The following is a 22,589-nucleotide window of genomic DNA, read 5'->3' as shown; positions in this document are numbered from 1 at the left end:
CCTATTATCCATTAATAAAAACTGTTAAGCTTTATGTGCTCTCCTATCATTTTCTTGCAAAAGTTGACTCCACTATCAATAGGTAATTCAGGTCTTGATCTTGCCCAACCTTTTACTGAGCCAAGAGCCTGCTCTCGCAAGTTCCCCACTCTAAAAGGGAGAGACTCCCACCACTTTGGGTAACACCAGCCTCCTCAAATTTTGGATTGTGCTGCCTGGATTGCAGATTACCTACATTCATAAAAGAACTGCTCACACACAAAGACTTTGGTGAGCACAGGCCTAAGCAGCTAAATAACCCAATGTAGTTTCCAGGTTGAATCATGTGTTTTTTAGCATATCCAGCTTGCTTAGTCAGAACTGGGACCTAGAAAAGAAAACCAGACAGTGAGAAATGTGCACAGATTGTATAAGGAATGACAAAATTAATGAATGAATCCAGTGGGGGATAGATTACTGTATTTTGTTGCACCTGTAGAACTGCAAGCTTTTCATTTTGGACCAAATAACTGCTTTTGAATAGCTGGAGAAATATGCCGACAAAGCGATCACATGGTAAGCATTGTTCATAGTTTATTTAATCTTGCTTTGTTTTCTGTTTTACCCACTCTTTTGTGATAGGAAAATTGTACGACTAAGTTTTGATGCTGAATACACTCCAGAGAAATAGCTAGAATACTGCAGCAATCTAAGTTATGTGCTTAGAAATGAAGCCCTAATACTTCTTGGAATTAGAAAAAACTCAACCACAGTCATCACCATGAGAGCAGAACATCTGTGGCCATAATAGAATCTGAATATCCAAGAGTTTCGCAACCCTAGTAAAGGCTAGCAGTCCTAGTAATGACTTTCTTGAAATGAGACAGAGCAGTTGATGTGGTTTCCAGTTAAGTGGGAGGTTTTTATTGGGAAAGCCAGTATGGTCTAGTGCTTAAGAGTAGGTGGGCTGTAATCTGAAGAACCAAGTTTGATTGCCCACTCCTCCACATGAGCGATTGAGTCTTATCTGGTGAACCAGATTTGTTTCCCTGCCCTTACATTCCTGCTAGGGGAGGAAACTGGTGTTCAGGCCAAAATGGCACCTGCCCCCCCAACCCCGTGCCCCCGTGCCCCACTTACCATACTTTAAAGACTTAAAAGTGGTTAAATCTGTTTAAAAGTGAAAAGAGCAGCTTGACTGGGCCACAGCAAGGTGCCCAACCTCCACTAGGCTGCTCCAGGTTGCAGAGTGGCTCGAGGAGGAGAGGTGTGGGGGAGCAATTCTCTGTGCCCCCCCCCCATGCAACTGCCCAGGACGTTTGTCTCCCCTGCCTTGTGGTAGCTCCGCCTATGCTGCTGGGTGACCTTGGCCTAGTCACGGTATATTCAGAACTCTGTCAGCCCCACCTATCTCACAAGGTGTCTGCTGTGGGGAGAGGAAGGAAAGGGGTTTGTAACCCCTTTGTGAATCCAAACTTTTCTTCATGAATGAAACTTTGGAAAGAAAACATGGAACTTTATTTTTATATATGACAACAGAGGCAAGAATAATGTATGCACAAAAATGGAAAACACCAGCTATTCCTACAATTGAAGAATGGTGGGTGAAGGTATTAAAATTAGCACAGATGGCGAAGGGCATATCACAGCTTAAAGAAAGGAACTTGAATAAATTCTTGGACAATTGGAAATGTGATAGATTATATAGATAAAAAAGAAAAAATGAGCTGATGACGAGTTGCTTTGAAGGTTAATGGACTTTTATAATAAGATTTTGTAGAGAAAAGGATTGTGTGTATTCTTTTATCAGTAAAGCCTATAAAGATACAATTTTACTTATGTTGGTAAACACCAAGAGATACATTTTCCAGAATTAATACTCAATGCAGACAAAATTGGGAGACCTTATGATGAATGTATTCATTCTTACTTATATTTTTGTACCTATTTATGTTGTTAAACTGTTTTAGGTAAGAATAACATTTTTGAACCCTTAAGTTAAAAAAACAACACCTAGATCCCCAGAGAACCCTTTCCTGCTTTGCTCTCTTGAGCACTGGATGAATTATTTTTCTCTTTTCCCAATGCCTAGGGCTTATTTCATTTCTCTCACTGACTATACCACCCCCCTTCTCTCAGTTTTATGGGTTTAAAAAATATTTCACTGTTTTTCGGTGTCTATGGGGCTTGGTGAGAATATTTGTGAGGGTGTTTGTTGTGGTTCTCAGAATGGGGAAAGGTGAGCTGGAGAAAGAGGCATGAGCACCTTGCATTTGTGGATTGTAGTATCCAACTCATGTTGTGCCTACCCCTATTATATATCTTTGTGGTTTCACTGGCTTAAAATAGAGGAAACACTGTTAGGGAGAATATGCAATTAACAGCTTTTGACTCTGTTAATTAACATCCTTTTGACTCTGAACTGCTTGTAGGGATGCCAGCCTCCAAGTGGGACTGGGGAATCCCCCAGGATTACTGCTCATTTTCAAAGAAAGAGATCAGTTTTTATGGGAAAAAATGATGCTTTGTGGGTGAAATTTATGGTATTGTATCACACTGAGGTCCCTGTTCTTCTCAGGCACCATGCCCAAATCTCCAGAGATTTAGCGATCTGGATCTGCCAGCCCCTCCCCCTATCCCCTGCCACTGGGAGGGGTGGGGACTGGCAACCTGAATAATATTTTTTACAGACAGTTTGTGCTGGGTTTTGTCACCACATATTCCATGCAACTCAAACTTCTCATGAAGAAGGATTTTGGCTCTTTAAAAGATCACCCACCACCATGACCTTATTTCTAGGTGATGGGACGAAGATACTTGAAAAATAGTGGGGTTACAGAGTTCTTTGAATGCAACTTCATTCTATAAATGTGAATGTTATACTTCTACAGCCAGCAGGACCAGGTGATCTTGAGTTAGTCAAACCTTCTCAATTTAACCTACACTGGGTTATGTGAGGATGAAATGAGTAAGAGGAGAACCATGTAGGCAACTCTGAGCTCTTTGGAGGGAGGATGGAATGAAAATGGGCTAGATAGATAATAATAAGGGGTAAAAATATAAGGAAGGATTTTTGTTCCTTCTAATAAAATGATATATAAAATACCATCTTGTTTATTTTGATCTCCCTCCCTCCTCCACCAAGTTACACCCAAGCAAGGATATAGGTAAGTGGGGGGTTCTCGGGTTCAGACCCCCCCATTCATGTCCGAAGCTCCGCCCCTCCGTTTGTGGGTTTTAAAAACATTTTAGTGTTTTTTTTGGCCTGCAGGGGCGCATTGTTTGGGCTAACAGCACCAAACTTTCAGGGATTGTTTGGGGGACACTCCTGATGATACTACCCAGGTTTGGTGAGGTTTGGTTCAGGGGGTCCAAAGCTATGGACTCCCAAAGGGGGTGCCCCATCCCCCATTGTTTCCAATGGGAGCTAATAGAAGATGGGGGCTACACCTTTGAGGGTCCATAACTTTGGACCCCCTGAACCAAACTTCTCCAAACCTGGGTGGTATCATTAGGAGAGTCTTCTAAAGATACCCTGAAAGTTTGGTGCTTCTAGCTTAACAGTTGCACTGCTGACAGCAGGCACCCCCCAAAATTTTACCAGATTCTCCTTTTAAATCCACCCCCTTTGGCATGGATTTAAAGGGAGAATCTGAGGTCCTCAGTTTAGAAGTAGAAGAAGAGTCTCCTGTAGGAGACTCAAAGGAGCTTACAATCTCCTTGCCCTTCCTCCCTCACAACGAACACCCTGTGAGGCTGAGAGAGCTACGAAAAGCTGTGACTAGCCCAAGGTCACCCAGCTGGTGTGTGTGGGAGTGCACAGAATTCCCCAGATAAGCCTCCACAGCTCAAATGGCAGAGCAGGGAATCAAACCTGGTTCCTCCAGATTAGAATGCACCTGCTCTTAACCACTATACCACATTGAAAGTGATGCTGTTTCAGGGTGTGGGATAATCCACCCCAAAACAGCATCACTTTCAATGTTGTTTAACTAGGGACCCCAGATTCTCCCTTTAAGGTGGATTTAAAAGGAGAATTTGGGCTCTCTAGTTTAAACACCATTGAAAGGGATGCTGTTTAGGGTGGATTCCAGCATCACAGCAGCTGCTGGGGGGGGCTCAGATTCTGCACCGGGCTCCATTTTCCCTCTATGCCTCTGCCCAGAGGGGAGGGCAGAAGGAACTGCCGGCTGCCGGCTGGGAGCCCAGCTGGTGGGGGGCAGGGGAGGGCAGGGGAGTCTGCTGTCTCCGGCCTCGGGAGCTGTTTTTATAAGTGCTAGGCCAGGGGTGGGACTTGGGGGGCGTGGCCATGCCCATAAAATTATGGCCCCATAAAAAATCTATACCTACGTCCCTGCACCCAAGTAGTGTAGTCATGTGTAGTGGAACCCATGTGTTAAATATATTATCCCTGTTCCTACAGGGTAGGTTACTGTAATCTTTTCTAGTAATTTTTTTTAAAAAAAATGAACTGCATCAATATATGTCATATTTATAACAAGCACACTCCCAACATTAATCTTTTATATGTTCACTATCCAGGAGAACTATATATGTTGTAGAATTAAGGCAACCCTGTGAGATATTAAACCAATAGCAGAATTAAAAACAGTTTTATTATTTTAATAGGGGGTTTCTTTTTACAAAAATGTATTTTAAGACTGAATTTATGAAAAAGGTGGCTTCATTAAAATATTACTGGAAGATGATGCAGGTTTAACTCTTAAATTTCCTTGGCATATCATTTAATGCTTAGGAATTGTTATTGGCATTATTACAGTTTCATATATTTACTGCTTAATTGGTCTGCCTGTAGAAAGTGTGGGCTTAGACGTTTCAAGATCATGGCATATAAAGGTTAAGTACCATTTCCAGTAATTTCCTTGCAAGGAGTTTTAAAGTTTCTGAAAAAAAACTTTTTAATGCTGTTGCTGACTAGTATGTTCAAAGTTTAAACTTGAGGATATATGCATTTTTATGTGTGTGTGTGTGTAATGAAGAAGAGGGAGAGATAGCATACAGTACAACTGCAACCAGTGGCTTGCATATAGATATCTATATGGCTCCTTTACTTCAACAATATTTGCCATGAAAGTATTGCTATGAATAAATATATGGAATTATTGGTTACTGGGGCAAGACATATGTCATCACACACTTGTCAGACTTAAATAACATCAACATATTTAGATGAGCAGACCTCAAGGGAAATATTCACCAGCCTTCATGACTGTGGATGCTGTAGATTCAGGTGTTACTAGAGTGGGCAAAGTAGCATCCTATAACAGCAATATCTACTGCATCCTAAAGACCTAATTCACATATCTGAACAAGAATTTAAGACACTGAAAATTAATCTGATCCATCCGATTGCATTGAGCAAAATTTTCCCTGTTCTCAAATCTACCTGTTTACTAATAATTCTGGATCCAATGGTTGTGATGCATGTCACTTCTGTCCCCTATCCACCCAAATTGACTTGTTATTTATGTATCATCTTCCATCAGAGCATTCCCACCACACCTAAAGGAAGATGTTGAATGGCATGGGTGTTGGCCTCAACACAGTTTCCCTGAACATTTAGCACATGGGTTCTGCTTACTTTCAGGGTCGGACAGATCAGGCTTTGTGGGAGTTAGAAAGAAATGGTCACTGACCAGTATCAGATGATCAAGATTGCCATTTCTGCACAACCACTGTTCCAGCAACACCACTTTCCTCCCAATCCATGTCAGTGCCACATCAAGAGATAACCAAGCCATTTACTTAGCCCATGTTATTATGATGCCACCAAGACAGGAAGAGGTGGACAAGTATGAGCAGCGCCTCATCTTGTTTAAGGCTCCATACAATATTTGATGTGGATAACATGTTGTGACCAAAGGTTGGGAAGAAATTCTCCCGTGATAAAGTGCAAATCACCACAGGACAGCACAGAGAGAAAGGACAAATTCTTTGAGGATCAGACATTGTCAGGAGAGCCAGACAGAACCTGCCTGTGAGTACATTTGTAATCAGATTGGCTAGTAATGACCTTGGTTTTCCTTTTCTAGGTTTTATAAAGTCTGACACACCTTTGCAGCAGGATTGGAAACATTCCAGGCATCAAATTGTTTTGTTACAGCTTCTAGGACATTTTTAGCTCTCCCAAACTGGCATGTTTGATCCTGGCACTTAAACTGTGAAAATATACTTGTAGCATATCCTGCATTTTGCCTGCTCTTTGTTCTGTGATGTAGTAGATTCCTTATATTGAGATTCAGGAAGTTGGTGTATAGATGAACCTACCATGTAGAAGGAAAGGGAGTCATGATGACATTGACCTTTCCCACACAACAACTGTAATCAAGTTACAAATCAAGAAAAGAAAAAAATAAAGCTCTTGGTGATGACCTTTTGTCTAGAACTAGGTTTTTAAAAAACTGAATGCACCATTGGAGGCTGATAATTAAAGAAAGAGACATAGAGAGAGGGGAGAAAATTTAATGTTTGTAGTCATGCCAAAAAGTGCTCCTCCCAGACTATTTATACTTTGCTGATGGAAAGCTGTGTGGAAGATAATTTTCAGTGAGAAAACAGTGTGTTAATCAAAAATTAAATAGTTCCCCTCTGCCCCAATCCTATCTCCCGCTTTAAATTGCTCTCCCACCACACCCTGTTCAACAAACTATTTGTGAAAAATAATCACAGAAATATTGGATACGTTTAGTTCTGACTATGAAATACAAACCTTCTTGAGTTACTACAGGAATTTCACTCAAGTTGTGGTACGAAAACCCTTTGGCTCACATTGTTTCTTCGTTTCTGTTTTGTAATCTAACTAGAGTTGTTAAGTTGTATGGAAATTCCTAGAAATTTGGGCGAGAAGCCTGGGAATGGAAGGATTTGGGAAGGAGAGGTACCTCAGTGGAATATAATGCCATAAAGTCCACCCTTTAAAGCAGCCATTTTCTCCAGGGAAACTGATCTCTGTAGTCTGAAAATCAGTTGTAATTCCAAGGGATTGCCGAGCCCCACCTAAAGGCTGGCAACCCTAGTTGTTAGAATTATGTGGTTGTGGAAGCTGGATATAGTACCTCCTGTCTTAACTCAGTATAGAGCACTCAGTATAGAGCACTGAAAAAATGTAATATGTGATTAGATTGAGGTTGCCAACTTCTAGGTGAGGCCTGGAGTTCTCCTGGAATTACAACCAATGTCCAGGCTACGTAGGATAGTTCTCTTGCAAAAAAAAAAAGGTAGCTTTGGAAGGCAGACTGGAGTATAGGAGAAACACAAATGACATCACATCCCCTCTGAGCTCCCTTCCCACCCCTAACTGCTCTTCCTAATCACCACCCCCAAATCTTCAGGAAATTTTCAAGAGGAAGTTGGCAACCCCAGATTAGATACTACTACAAAAATATATTTTGCTGTGGTTCCCACAATCACTATGCTACAGTTTGGAAAAACTGTAAGTTTACCAACCGTTGACATTTCTAACAATCCTCTATGCTACGTGTCTTGGAATAATTGCAGAATGGGGAAATGAAAAAAAGTTACATATGAGCATTCATACTAGCTTGGCACTTTATAAATTACTGAAGCAACATCAGAGATCAAAGTTCTCAGCAACAGACTAATCGCTTGTCAGGCTGAGTGAAATTTGTGCAACAAGCAGCGTTCAGCACTGGCATAATACAACAAGCATATGTCTTCCAACTTATATCTTAATGGTGACATAGTGTGCTATAAATCACATTGATGGGGTTCAATAATAAATACCCTGTATAAGGGTATTAACTCTCAGTTGGAGGCAAGATTGATCTTTGATACAGTAGCTAAATTTCAAAAGAAGTCTAATCTGCCTCTTTCCCTCCATCCAAGTGCCATAGGGGAGGCACTGAATTTTGTAGTGCTGTGTGAGCCACCCAGAGGGGCTATATTTAAAGTTGTATCACAGCTGCATGAAACCTCCCAAGCTTCCCAAGCATTTAAGAGGAAGCCATACAATTTATAGCAGACTGCAAAGCATAATCAATGGTTTCATTTTGACAGTATAGAATTTCCAAACAAATACTGCTTGTTAGATAGGTTGAATGTTGTCACAGGATTGATCTGGCAATTGGCAGGATTCTGGGGGTGGCAAAGACATAGGAGAGTGCAATTGGGTGACGGAGTGATATAACTTCTATGGAAAACATGTCATGCCTCTCTAGGAATCACTGGAAACTCTGAAATGAAACCATAGCGTTTCTAGTGATTGCTAGAGCAGATTGATGTAAATTCCAGGTTTCCTTGAAATCATTATCTCTCCAGTGCCTGACAGTGAGTTTTTTAAAAAAAGTCTCCCACCAGCCATAGAAGAGGCAGTGGGAAATCATAGGGGATGGTGTGCGATCCTCTGGCCCACATGGGGAAATGGCGTCCCTAGCTGTTACCATTTGTCATCTGTTGCCTAAAAACAATCTGGGCATGGGCTACTGAAAAGTTTGTGCATGTTATGTATTGTACTGTCCAGAACCCTCCAGGGGTGGGCGGTAAAGGAAGTTAAATAAACAAACAAACAAACAAATAAATAAATCTATGTTTGTGAAACAGTGTGGAAATTATCACACAGAATTTTGCTTCCAAGTCTGGTTATGGGTGATATCCAAGCTCTGCCCTAGGTGAGACTAATAGGGTATCTGGGAGGGGGGTGCAAAGAGGGAAGGCAACCTAGCCGCAACTTCCACATGTCACATGGAGGGCGCCATTGGGTCACTCCAGCCCCTGCCCTGCTGCGCCACCAGCCTGCCACCAGCCTGCCTCTGGCTACCTTCTTGGTGCTTCCCAGGCTGTGGATTGCAAATACCAGCCTTGCTGTTCAGCTGGGTGGGAGGATTAAAACAGCTCCTTTCCCCACTGCCTTCATGAGTAGAAGGACCAAAAGAGGAGGAGGTGGTGGGGGAGGCTGGCCAAGTCAGGTCAGATTAGCAGGTGGGAGAAGGTGCCGCCCCACTGCCGAGACCTGCCTTCTTACCTCCCTAGGGTGGCAAGGGGGGGGGGGGGTTGGAAGATACTACTTCTGCTGGGTCAGCACTGCTGCTTGGCCTGGTCATTTTCAGTCATTTGGCCCTGCTTTTCTGCACCATTCTGGCCACATCCTGACTCCAATGCCTGCCCAACACCTCTGCCTCCCACCTGTGGGGACTGTATTCCCCAAGAGTCCCTGCAATTTAACTGTAAATTGCCACACTGAGTTGCCCTTCCTCTTTGTCAAATGGATGCTAAGAAGTGGAGTAGAAGACTTCAGTTAGCAGCACACTAAATTCCAGACCTAAACTCTCCAAACAAATGCTTGTACTAATTTTTTACACAAATGGACTTTTGGGATTGTCCTGGAACACAAGACCCTGTGCAAGCTTACTACTGAACTGGTGAGTCTGGTTAAAGATTTAAATGACTGTATTCTGAATAAAGTTACTATTTACTGCTTCTTGATGGCTGAAGTTTCGCTATTGCACGTGCCCTGTTCAACGACATGCTAATCATGACGGATTTCTGGAACCTAACAGATCAGTGTTAAGAGTGCTTTCAGGTTCCACCGGTATGCCACTGACATTAACCAGAATGAAAAATCAAGATTCTAGAATTTTGATTGTGTCTCCCAACAGTTTGGTCCTCATTTGGTTTGTCATATTTCTGCTTTAAGCTTAGACAGGCACCAACTTTTGTGTTTTCTGCATTTTTCAGCAAACTGTACAGTAGACTTTCAGCGCTATGATTCAGGAAGAACCACTTCTTTTCAGCCAGTAGCTAGTTACTATTTTAATCCAAAGGACACCAGAGGAGCTAGGTTCCAAAAGGCCCAGCTAAGAAATAGGTGAATTTTAAAATGTGTCAGCCCACTCTAAGGATTGCACCTTTCCAATAGCATTTGAAAATAGTTTTGGGCTAGTGTGGAATTTTGTTTTTGTTGCACAGTTTTTAACATGATAGGCTTTATCATAAATAATGACAAACAGGCATATTTTTTTCCTCATAAAATCTAATGAATAAATAATTCTCCTCAACATTCTGTAAGTAAAGATTAATTATAAATGCATTTTTGGCTGGATTCCTTGGGAGTATGAGAAGATGGTGATAGGGTTGCTTTCCTCAAGTGGAGCCTGGATAGGGGGGCAGGCAACTCTCTAGGAATCGCTGGAACCACAAAAGTGATGTCAGTCCTCTCTAGAAATTGCAAAAAAAATCCTATAGTTTTACCATTGAGTTTCTGGCAATTCATAGAGAGGCATGGCATTACTTCTGGGCAAGCATGTAGGTTTAGATTTTTTTTATGGGGTGGGTTTGGTGACTAAAGTTACATGAGTGGGGCCAAGGAAGCCTGAACACTAGTTTTCAGGCTTCCTCAGCCCTGTGCATATCGTGGGAGCGAAATAGGCAGGGCCAGGAAAATCCAAAGGTGTGGTGACCTGCCCTGTCCCCTCCCAGCTTCTGCCCTTCCCAGGCTCTGGGGAGGGCAGGAGCTGGCCTCCAAGGATGGGAGTGGGGCACTGCCCCTCTCGCCTCCTCCCTCCCTCCCTCCCTCCCTGCCCGCAGCCTGGCTTCTGCTCTCCCCAGAGCCTGGGGAGAGCAGAAGCAACTGCCAGCCTCCAGAGACATCCCTTTATAAACATGGAGGTCAGGTCCGGGGCTTGGGTTGGTCCTGCCCCCAAGTTCTACCTTAGGGTCATGGCCAAGCCCCCAAGCCCCACCCCAGCCTTCGTACCTATAAAAGCACAACTCCAGAGGCTGGTAGTCATTTCTGCTCTCCCCAGACTCTGGGGAGGGCAGAAGCCGAGCTGCAGGGAGGGAAGGAGGAAAGCAGTGAGGCTCAGGGAGTGAGGCTCAGGGATGGGACTCTACCCCCCCCCCAGCCTGCCCTGCCCCCACCCCCACTTCCAGGCATGGGGCATCTGGATAAGGTTTGTCTCCAGGTGCCATTTTTCTTCCGTACACCTCTGGCTATTACATTAACTGTTCCATGTATAATTGGAGGGGCTTGAACCCCTTGAACAAACCCCTTACCTACGTGCCTGCTTCTTGGGTTTCTTCAGCATTGACATCAAGGCATCATTGGTGGAGATTTAAAAAAAACCTCTTTCTCTTACTGGCCACTGGATTTCCTGTGGGCACATGGCAATCTTAGGCCTGAAGTTCTCCTGAAATAACAGCTGCTCTCCTCACTACAGAGACAAGTTCTTCTGGAGGACATCACCCCCAAATCTCCAAGTTAAATTTGGCAATTCTACCTGGAGGAATAAATGTTATTTGTGGAAGGGCTCATTGCTGGTGTCTGTTTTGCAACCCCAGGACTTCCATCTCTGGTGTGTGTGTGTGTGTGTGTGTGTGTGTGTGTGTGTGTGTGTGTGTGTGTGTGTGTGTGTGTGTGTGTGTGTGTATCAATCTATCAATCAATCTATCTATCTATCTATCTATCTATCTATCTATCTATCTATCTATCTATCTATCTATCTATCTATCACAAGAGAGACAGACAGACAGACAGACAGACAGACAGACAGACAGACAGACAGACAGACAGACAGACAATAGATAGATAGATAGATAGATAGATAGATAGATAGATAGATAGATAGATAGATAGATAGATAGATAGATAGATAGATAGATAGATAGATAGATAGATAGATAGATAGATAGATAGATAGCGTAAATATAATGAATAGTCTAATCCAGGGGTAGGGAACCTGCGGCTCTCCAGATGTTCAGGAACTACAATTCCCATCAGCCCCTACCAGCATAGCCAATTGGCCATGCTGACAGAGGCTGATGGGAATTGTAGTTCCTGAACATCTGGAGAGCCGCAGGTTCCCTACCCCTGGTCTAATCTGAATAATCTAATGCAGAAGTATACAATTTTTTCAACTGCTGCACTTCAACTGACCATACTAATATATTTTGCTGAGACAGATTATAGATTGGCACTCTCCTTGCTCTGTTCATATTCCATTTGCGGGAAGTTGTTTTACACAGAGGTATTCAAAAATATGTAATTTCCTATGTTCTGGAAGAGAATGATACAATTTATTCTAGCAGCAGTCCAACTTCTTGTGCTACTGACAGCCAGTTCCAGGTTTTTGTAGGCTCTGTATGAGAGTGTATAACTTGGCTTCTTTTCTGACTTTGAGTCCCTTTTGGAAAAAAAGACCAAGTATAAATGAAGTAAATAAAGAAATATCTCAAAAGAAAGGTAGGGTTAGAAAAAACTATAAAGACTTGATCAAGATTATACAGTGAGCCTAGATTAAAACTAGGTTAATCATTAAAAATGATTAATTTTTAAAATCCGAGTCTCAAAGGTCCATATCTAGCTCTGGCCCTTTCTGCATTTGATGAGATTCTTCCTGCCACCATTTGCTGAAGGTTTCCCCAGATGTTTGCTCTGCAGACTTAGATCCTGAGCTCAAAAAAGTATGTAATTGTACTCAGTTGGTTTGCCAACTCTGGAAATATATAGTTTTACTAGTTTTTTTTTAAATAAAGAGCTATCTTTGTAACTACATAGACATACATAAGAGAAGTTTAGCCACTCGGAAGATAGGTCTGCAGCCCATTGAAACTGGATTGACCTGCTCTCCATGGACCGACTTGATTTTTAAAAAAATCTTACTGCACAGAAAAATTAATGTTGGTCTGCAAACTAATATTGGTATATTAATAGCAATTTAAGGGGCTTCAACAAAGTCCTTCATCTTGAAACTACAAGTGTGATGAGATGTATGCCTTTAAGGGGGAGGTGATGGGCAGAGTTAAGAGAACCAGGAGAAGCGGAGGCCCGCTGAAACTTCAGCAAGCAGCTGCAGGGCAGGCAGTGAACTCCTCGTTTGTAAACAGAGAAACATGAGGAGACCACATTATAGCCCCACTGCACAGCTAAGAGGTCCAAGGTAAGTGTTCCATGAATAATAGACCTATGGGAGTTTTAAAAATTGACACTCCAGTAAAATATCCCTAAAATTACTCTTCAGTACCTACAGTAACATCACATTGTAGTTCTTCTGAAAATAAAATCAATGTCTCATACAGATGACATGCTCAAAACACTCCAAGGTTCACAACGTTAAGTGTTGGGTGACAATCAATGAAAGCTTTTCATCAATCCACCCTGGGACTGATGCCAAGAGAAATGATGTAATTCCTTGAAGTTGTGGCTTGCTTGTTGCATCACTAAAGCAGGTCAACAAATTAACCATTTTACTCCTCATAACATTTTCTGTTGCATTAGCGGCATTACCTCCAATAACCACTTTAAATCAACCTGCCTACATTTGCTTCATTCTTCTGTCATTACATCTGTATAAGAATAAACACTGAGTCATCTTTTTAAAAAATAAAGTCATCTTTTTAAAAAATATAAAATGTAATATCAAGTCACAGGAGAGCTACTTGGATCAGAGATATGGCATTTAATTTAATCAAGCATTGTAATCTTGCACATCTTCATAAATAAATTTACTGAAATAACAACTATCAGAACAGGACTTTAACCCCCAAACTACTCAGTTCTCAGTACGCCATGGTGATAACCAAATCATTTTGGGATTAAAAATGAACCCTACTATAGCATCTTGCCATCAATCCACTTTACTTAAGAGGAGGTGTGTCACTGTACTACTCAAAAGAGGTTAACGGTGTCTCCTCTTCAGTCAATTTATTCAGAGTTCAGAGGAAATATCAGGAGAGAAAGGACATGATAGGAAGCACTCTATGAAGAAATACTGTACCATACTAATGAGGTAATAACTAGTTATGGCAAGCACGTTTTAGGAATATTCCCCCCACCCACCCAATTGGGAATTTTTCACATCTTTTTGTAAAAAAAGTGCAGAACTATTCACAAAGACAGTTGTTGGAGGAATGTGAGTACTTGTCCAACACCAGGATGTTCATACTGAAGCATTCCTTGTTCCCAGTCGAACTACATGTACAATTTTGTTGGGAATTTTCATTCCTAAATTGAGATGTGCATACATCATAGGTCTACTCAAAGAAATCTTGCATTGCTCTGTGGGACCAGAGATGGACTGAGAATAATTTTCCTGCACATTTTCCTGTAAAGAATTGGCAGCTAATAAATAATAAAGCTTAGCAAGGGAGCAGTGACCTGGTTTCCTCAGCAAAAGGAATAATTCCCTCTCCCTTCCTCAAGCAGTGTAAGGAAAATGGAAATCTGTCCTATTGCTCTTCATAAGAACATAAGAACATAAGAACAAGCCAGCTGGATCAGACCAAAGTCCATCTAGTCCAGCTCTCTGCTACTCGCAGTGCAGCCCCACCGTTGCTGGGAGCTCACATGCAGGATGTGAATCCAATGTGCCTTCACATGGCTGTTGCTCCTGTAATCACCTGGTCTGTTAAAGGGCATTTGCAATCTCAGATCAAAGAGGATCAAGAGATTGGTATGCCACAAATCAGGCTTTACCTGCTCCATTAATCTGTCCAAGCCCTTTTAAAGCTATCCAGGTTAGTGTGGCCATCACCACCTCCTGTGGCATATATCTCCAAACACCAATCACACGTTGCGTGAAGAAGTGTTTCCTTTTATTAGCCCCTAATTCTTCCCCACAGCATTTTCAATGAATGCCCCCTGGTTCTAGTATTGTGAGAAAGAGAGAAAAAATTCTCTCTGTCAAACATTTTCTACCCCAGTGCATAATTTTGTAGATCACCAATCATATCCCCCCCTCAGTCAGCCTTCTCTCCAAACTAAAGAGTCCCAAACGCTGCAGCCTCTCACTCATAGGAGACAGGTGCTCCAGTCCCCTCAATCATCCTTGTTGCCCTTCTCTTGCACTTTTTTTTCTATCTCCTCAATGTCCTTTTTGAGATGCTGGCGACCAGAACTGGACACAGTACTGCAAGTGCGGTCGCACCACTGCTTTATATAAGGGCATGACAATGCTTTTGCAGATTTTATTATCAATTCCTTTTTCTAATGATCACCAGCATAGGGAGTTTGCCTTTTTTCACAGCTGCCATGCATTGAGTTGACATTCCCATGGAACTATCAACTAAGATGCCTAAATCCCTTTCCTGGTCTTGCTGACTGATAGCACTGACCCCTGTAGCTTCATATGTGAAGTTTGGATTTTTTGCCCTATGTGCATCACTTTTACATTTTGCTACATTGGAACTGCATTTGCCATTTCACAGACCCCACTCCACCTAATTCTATCAAGGTCCGCTTGCAGCTCTTTCACAATCCTTTTGTGGTTCTCACCACCCTACATAATTTGGTATCATCCTGCAAACTTAGCCCACCACAGCATTACCCACCTCTACTTCCAGGTCCATTTTATGAATAGGTTAAAGAGCACACTGGTCCCAAAGCGGATCCTTGGGGGACACCACTCTCCTACATTTTCCTCCATTGTGAGGGAACTTCCCATTTTACACCCACTCTTTGTTTCCTGTTTTCTCAAGCCAGTTTTTTAATCCATAGGGAGGACTTCTCCCTCTTATTCCTTCATTGCTGAGTTTTCTCAACAGTCTCTGGTGAGGAACTTTGTCAAAAGCCTTTTGGAAATCCAAGTAGACAATGTCCACTGGTTCACCCCTGTCCACATGCCTGTTTACACCCTCAAAGAACTCTAGTAAGTTTGTAAGACAGGATTTGCCTCTGCAAAGAAGCTACATGCTTGTTGTGTGACTCTCTTTCTCAGCAGGTCTTGCTTTTCTACATGTTTTATAATTTTATCTTTAATGATAGATTCTACTAATTTACCAGGAACAGATGTCAAACTGACTGGCCTGTAATTTCCCGGGTCCCCCCTAGATCCTTTCTTAAAGATTGGTGTGACATTGGCCATCTTCCAGTCTTCAGGGATGGAGCCTGATTTCAGGGATAAGTTGCATATTAAGAGTTCTTCCTGGTGTCATAATTGGCTACAGAGTGTCATGATAACAACATGTTCACTATGTTCTCCTTGATTACCTGGGATCCAACTCAGAAGAAATTATCTCATGTAGAAACAAAATGTTGCTGAAATAGCAGCAGCAGATCAAGGAAACAATGATTATAATATTGTAAACACATGCATAAAAAGTAGAGGGTTTTTTTTAAATTAACTCCTTTTTCTTTTCCCTAAATTTCACATCACAGAAATCATCTCTCACAAACACTTCACACAGCAGCCTAAGAAACCTGAAAGGGGGAGACTGACAATTCACAACATGTGCTATAATCTATTATTGCCGACATAGTGATATGGAAGGTCACAGTTGTTTATAACTACGGAAATTGAGACAGTTGGGAAAAAGAGGAACTGGTGTGGAAAGTACAAGGAACTAGGCCAGTGGTAGCCAGAAACACAGGATATTGACGCATGCTTGTGCCACATACAGAAAGTACCAAAATCGTACTTAAATTTTGATATGCTAACTTAACTAATAACTAATAACTAATAAATTTTGCTATGCTAACCTAACTAATAAGCCCCTGATGTATCAAGGGGAAAGGTATTAGAAGCGGATTGATAGATTGTGAGCCCTGTGACAGACTAGGGCTGGACACGGGGACAGAGCAGGGGCCTTAAAATTGAGCTGTGCTACCCCACAGACCCCAGAGAGCCGTACCCAGGTGCTTCTCTCTCCACGCCTGCAGTCGTGACTTCAATAAACTGCTTTCTGCTGGCTACCTTGTTTGTGAGTATTTTGGGGCAAAGAATATTCCATAATAATAGCCTTAGTTCAAATACACACAATGTTTGGGTATGGGCTGGCTTTTGCATTTTGGCAACTATTGTGGGAGGTATTCTAAAATTAAGATTGCATGGTGGCTGTCTGGTTTTAAGAAAGCTCTACAAGTAGTTGTTATCTTTCTGTCTCACAGGGTGTTTGTTGTGAGGGGGGAAGTGCAAGGAGATTGTAAGCCCCTTTGAGTCTCCTACAGGAAAGGGGGGATATAAATCCAAACTACTACTACTACTACTACTACTACTACTACTCCCTCTTCTTCTTCTTCTTCTTCTTCTTCTTCTTCTTCTTCTTCTTCTTCTTCTTCTTCTTCTTCTTCTTCTTCTTCTTCTTCTTCTTCTTCTTCTTCTTCTTCTTCTTCTTCTTCTTCTTCTTCTTCTTCTTTCCCAGTTATCTTGTCATGCATTGATTCTTTTCTACCAGATCCAGGCTGGTGACAATGGAAGAACAGCCCATCTAAGTCATATTATTGAGCCCTAGGTCCTAAAAAGTACTTTCATGGGATTAGGCCCCATTGAGTAAAGGGGGCTTTGTATCTGACTATAGCTGTTTTGGATTGGTCCATCAGGCACCTAATGGGAGTTAAACTGGGAACGGGCAGTCAAGTTAGAAAAATACTGGTGTTACACAAAAAGTCCCATCTCTCTGCTTGTTTTGTTTCTGTCCTTTGAGAAGCTCCTTAAAGTGGCTTATCGAAAGAGAACAAGATATAAAATACCATATATACTCGCGTATAAGTCGAGTTTTCCAGTCCTTTTCCTGGGCTGAAAAATGCCCCCTCGACTTATACGCGGGTCACCACTTATTGGTACCTGCAATTCCAAGATGGTGCCGCTTGTTGCTGCTTGCCTGGGTGCAGGGCTTCCCAGGAGGAAGAAGGGGGATGGTCTCAGCAGAGGCTGGGGACGGGGTGCCGGGTTGCTCTTTGTTCGGCTGCAGAAGCTGCTTGTGCTGGGCCATCCTCTCCCGGGAAGTCCGGGAGAGCGAAGAGGGAATCCCCACAGCTTTCTCCTGGCCTCGGCAGAGGCTGGAGGCGGGGCGCCTGGTTGCTCTTTGTTCGGCTGCAGGAGCCGCTTGTGGGTGTGTGGGGGGGGTGAGGAGAAGGGGTGTGTGGGGGGAAGAGAAGAGCTCAGTTGCAGCTCAGAGGGGAAGGAATTCACAGAAGTTCTTTGCATTATTCTGGTACTGCCAAATACAGCAAAGCTTGGAAGCTTGCACCTTCCTGCCAGAATCTTTTTGGCTTCCTCTTTCCCCCCCCCCATTCTACTTCCTTTGAAATGGTGACACCGAAGACTGAGAGGAGGAGGGCAGGCTTCGGGGGAGTTGGGAGGAGACATATAGGGACCGGAAGCTGGGAGAGGGAACCAGAGCTTGGCGTGGTTGTTGAGGGGAGGTTCAGCGAGAGAGCGGGAAAGTGTTGAAAGAGTCAGGAATAGAGAGGCCCAAGGAGGAGAAGGAACAGAACGAGGGAAAAACAGAGAGAGGAAGCACACAGCAGTGGAAGGGAAGGTGGGGTGAAGTTTAACCAACTGATGCCTCAATTAATGTAATTTTATTGGTATCTATTTTTTATTTTTGAAATTTACCAGTAGCTGCTGCATTTCCCACCCCCGACTTATATGCGAGTCAATAAGTTTTACCAGTTTTTTGTGGTAAAATTAGGTACCTCAACTTATACGTGGGTCGACTTATCTGTGAGTATATACGGTAGATACATAGATTATTACTAGTTATCAGAATAGTTCGAGCAGCCTTTCAAGAATCAAGTCAATAGAGTTGCCAGAATCCCAGAGGAAAAAAAATCATGCCCTTTTATTAGAGGGTTCTTATGTGAGCAGTTGAAGCTTTTCATGGCATGAAGTTTGAAGCCATCACCTGATAAATAAAATCCATTTAGCCGTATTAATGGGGGCACTAAAGTTTTTTCCCAGGTTATTGGCATCACTAAAAGTACTCCGTTCTTCAAATGTGGTCCTGGAGCATTTTTGAAGTGTATCTTCTCATTCTGCTGTGTGTCATTCATTTAATGAATCTGTGTATAATCCATGCTTCATACTTCTAACATTTTTCCTGTGATACTGAATAAGCTGCAACTGAGTGGGAAAAGAAAACTGGTTTCAAAGGCAGATGTTTATCATGTCATGCTGATAATAAATTAGAGGACATATTTCCCTTATGTATTTCTATCTGCAGTAATGGGATAAGACTTTCTTGGCATTATGAATTTGATTTAGTGGGGAGGGGCAACAGTATATACATAATATTATAGTTACCATATACTTAGTAGTGATGCTTCCTAATTAGTTATTCTGCAGCAGCTTGGATGAATTTGGCTGAATATGATAAATGGAAAATGGCTGAAATTCATTTGCTGTAGCCAGAATGCATTGATCTACTACCCATTAGAATTAGTCCAAAAAAACCCACAACTCTTTTTTATTTCAGATAACTTGTTTAATTTTTAATGTGCATTATATATAGGACTTAAAAACAGCTGATTTGAAAATACTTATTCATTATTTTAGAATCAAACATCTGATTCTTTCTATGTAATGATGATACAAATGCTAAGTGATATGGCAAATTTGGAGTTTGTCCAGTTTGTCTATATATAATATTACCATTGTTTTCATGGATCAATATACAATTTCCATGCCAGCCAAGAGATATTGACCCTTTCTGCAGAGCACAAATAAAACATCTTGAGAAAAGAAGCGATTTGGTCAGGAACTCGGCACAACTTTTCCCCAAGACATCTTCAGCATGTTTTACTTCTGCTCAACCCGGGCTTTCTAGAAAATGGTAAACTAGGAATCTTTTCCCTCCCAAGACAGGGTCAAGACATTCCCTGCTTGCTCTGCAGAAAGCAGGAAATGTATTATTTCTCTCACCCGACTTCTAACAGCTCTTACGTTCATTTTCACCCCAGCTCATACTTGCCATTTTCTCTTGCATGTGATTCTTCCTGCCATCTGCCATTTGGTGATGGTTCCAACAGAGGTTTCCTCTGCTTGCAGCTAATTGATCCACCATTTCCATGTAAAAAGTACATGAATAAAGTTTGTTTTGACTGCTAATTTGGCTCATGTGTCACTTTTCCTGTTTTTAAATTTTTTTGGGGGGGGTGTCTTCGAAGCTGCAGTGACTGAAAATATGTGCATATTGCAGATTCTCATATCATGTCATTGTAGCTTCAAAGATACTTCCCTCAAAACAAAAAGAAAAGGAAAAAGACATGTGCACCGAATTGGCGGTCAAAACGAACTTTATTAATCCACTTTTTACACAGAAATTGCTGGCAGATGAGCTACAAGCAGAGCAAACCTCTGCGGGAAACCTTCACCAATTGGTGGGCAGCACAAATGATCAAGATAATGGCAAATGTGAGCCACGGTAAAACTGAAAGTAAGAGCCTGTGGTGTGGGGAGGCAGAAAAAAGAACCACTTTTCCTGACAACACTTTTTTTTTTGTCTGTGATATGCGGACAAAAAACCACCAAAATATTTTTTTTCGAAATGTCTGCAAGAATTTTTATTTGTGCTGTGCAGAAAGGGCCATAGTCAGCAAAGCTTTTTGACAGTTTACAGCTAATGAATATGTAATACCTACATTGCTAATAAGGATATTCAGAATGTAAAGTTCTTCCCAGTTGTCACTGACAAATGTTTTGTTAAGTTTATCATAATAAGCTAAGCAAAGATATGCCCATCATCTAGCTAGCCCCTCCCCTATCCAACCTAGGAAATGGTATGTTCTGATGTTCCCTGACAGACTACTTTCTTTCATGAACTGAAGGGGAGCAGAATCAGGTCCGTAGCATATATGCACAAAGTCTTATTGTGAATTAATGTTTTTAAAACTTTACTTCTTATCCAGAGTTGCACAACAGAGTTGACCTATTACCCTTTGTCATATATCAACAGTATATATATATTGTTGCCAACAGTTTGGAGGAAAAGATGTCATGCCCCTTTAATAGCAGCTCATTGGGATATTATTTACCAGGAGATACTTTTGGCCTCCATGCCATGAAAAGCTTCAGCTTCTCATTTCTACACATTAAGCCTCTTAAAGTAGCAGGACATCTTTTGCTACAGGCTGTTGATAACCTTAATCATTAGCTCTACATTTCTATAGTTTCTGGACTGGTTCCTGGAAGAAATTATGGCCAATATGTTACATTACTGGATCAAAGTTTTGCTTTCACTACAGTGATGTTAGCAAGGCTTCTTGTGCTGTCAGCTGCCTCCCCATGTTATAATCTGATGAAGAACCAGAAGTTGAGAGCAACCTTTTAATATGATGCTATCAACGGAAACATTTAAATAATTCTAAGCAGTAGCTCATTCACTCCCACAGGGAATGAATTGAAAGGTTTAAGCAAACTATGGAAATATGAAAAGGACTTTCCCCCCTCAAACATAATGGAAAAAAATGAACTGAAATGATTCAGGAATTGACCTTAACTACAATAAACTGCTCACAGCTTGACTAGGGATCCATCATTGTGCTTCATGCCTGGCAGAATGCCACATCAGAAAGTTGTAATATTATTCAGAAATGCCATAAAGAGAGATAAAATAGTTACAGGGCTAGTGAGGTTACAAGAGATGCAGATAGCCACTTTGCAAGGAAGAGCCCAGGAAAAGAAACAGAGCAAAGGAATAGAGGCAGCATTGAGCATGGGGAATGTGGCTGCTGCTGATAATATCTAATCAGAGCTTTTGTTTGTTTTCCTGTTTATAGATATAAAATGAACATGGACAAATGCATGAAGCCTGTTGGTGTAGCTGAAGGACCAGAGTCCAAAGAGCTGTTTACTTTGGCTCCTGGCCCGTGAGCTGGTGTCAGGGAACTGGTGTTAGATGTGGAATCTTTATTCCATACCTTACACTGGCCCCTTGCTAAATTGCCTTGCTAAATTATATTTAGCCATTGAATTTATTGTGGCTAAATTGTATTTTTTTTCTGCTGCATTTTCTGTTGTAAGCTGCTTTGTGTCACTCTGGAAAGTAAGGAAATAAATATTTTAAGTAAGAAGGCAAAAAAACTGCATGTGAAAGAAAATTGTGGTTTCCACATGGATCACTCCATACATACATTCAATCATGTTTTGTATTGGGGGTTAGTTTTGTGTTTGTGTGTGTGTAAGAAAGAGAAAAAGCAGCATGTGAAAGAGCACTGTGATGGCGACCCTACTCAACACACACACACATAACATTAACCCCCAAAACAAAACAAAAACTATTCAGTTTATGTGTGGAGTAAGGATAGCCACTTCAGTATTACTCCACATGCTGTTTGTTGCTTAAAATATTTAAACTGGGTTGATGCTGTTTTGGGGGTGGATTCCAGCATCACTTTCAATGGTGTTTAAACTAGGGACCTCAGATTCTCCCTTTAAGGTGGGTGCCACAGGTTGAGGGAGGGCACTGACCTTTCAAAGCCAGAGCCCGTGCCAGCATGCCGACTCAACCCCTTCTGGCTTGCCCAGCAGTAGACCTGGGCCCTTTCCAGCCTTCCCAAGCAGAAGACCTGGGCCCCCTTGCTGCCGGCCTAAGTGGTAGATCTGGGCACTCCTCCATGAGATCGGCAGACAGCTTGAGTTCTCTCCCCCCTCCGCTGTATCTAGGAAAAATGGAGCAGGGGGCACACGGAAAATTCAGACTATGCCCTGGGCTCCATTTCCCCTAGATATGCCTCTGCTCCAGCCTCCCGGGGTCCGTGCAGGCAGGCTTCTGCCCTCCCCAGGCTTTGGGGAGAGCAGGAGCTGGCAGCAGGGATGCACAGGGAGCAGGGTTACACAATGTGTGCCGGCGGGCCTACATGACCCACAGTGAAGCTCCTGGAAGACATTTTGTCTCTGGGCTCCACTTCCCCCATACAC

At 42.1% G+C, this 22,589-nt stretch overlaps 1 protein-coding gene across 1 annotated transcript in view; it reads left to right on the top strand.

Annotated features, from left to right (window-relative positions):
* The window catches only part of KYNU (kynureninase), a 212,068-nt gene that overhangs the window by 14,885 nt on the left and 174,594 nt on the right, over positions 1–22,589 (top strand). The window contains exon 3 of the mRNA XM_048487143.1: positions 479–555. The gene's annotated coding sequence lies outside the window, so the exon portion shown is untranslated. The remainder of the gene's footprint in view (positions 1–478; positions 556–22,589) is intronic.

The sequence above is a fragment of the Sphaerodactylus townsendi genome, linkage group LG02 (assembly GCF_021028975.2).
Source record: "Sphaerodactylus townsendi isolate TG3544 linkage group LG02, MPM_Stown_v2.3, whole genome shotgun sequence".
NCBI lineage: Eukaryota > Metazoa > Chordata > Lepidosauria > Squamata > Sphaerodactylidae > Sphaerodactylus > Sphaerodactylus townsendi.
Note: the sequence above shows the minus strand (reverse complement) of the source record. Positions and strands in the feature narration are given on the sequence as shown.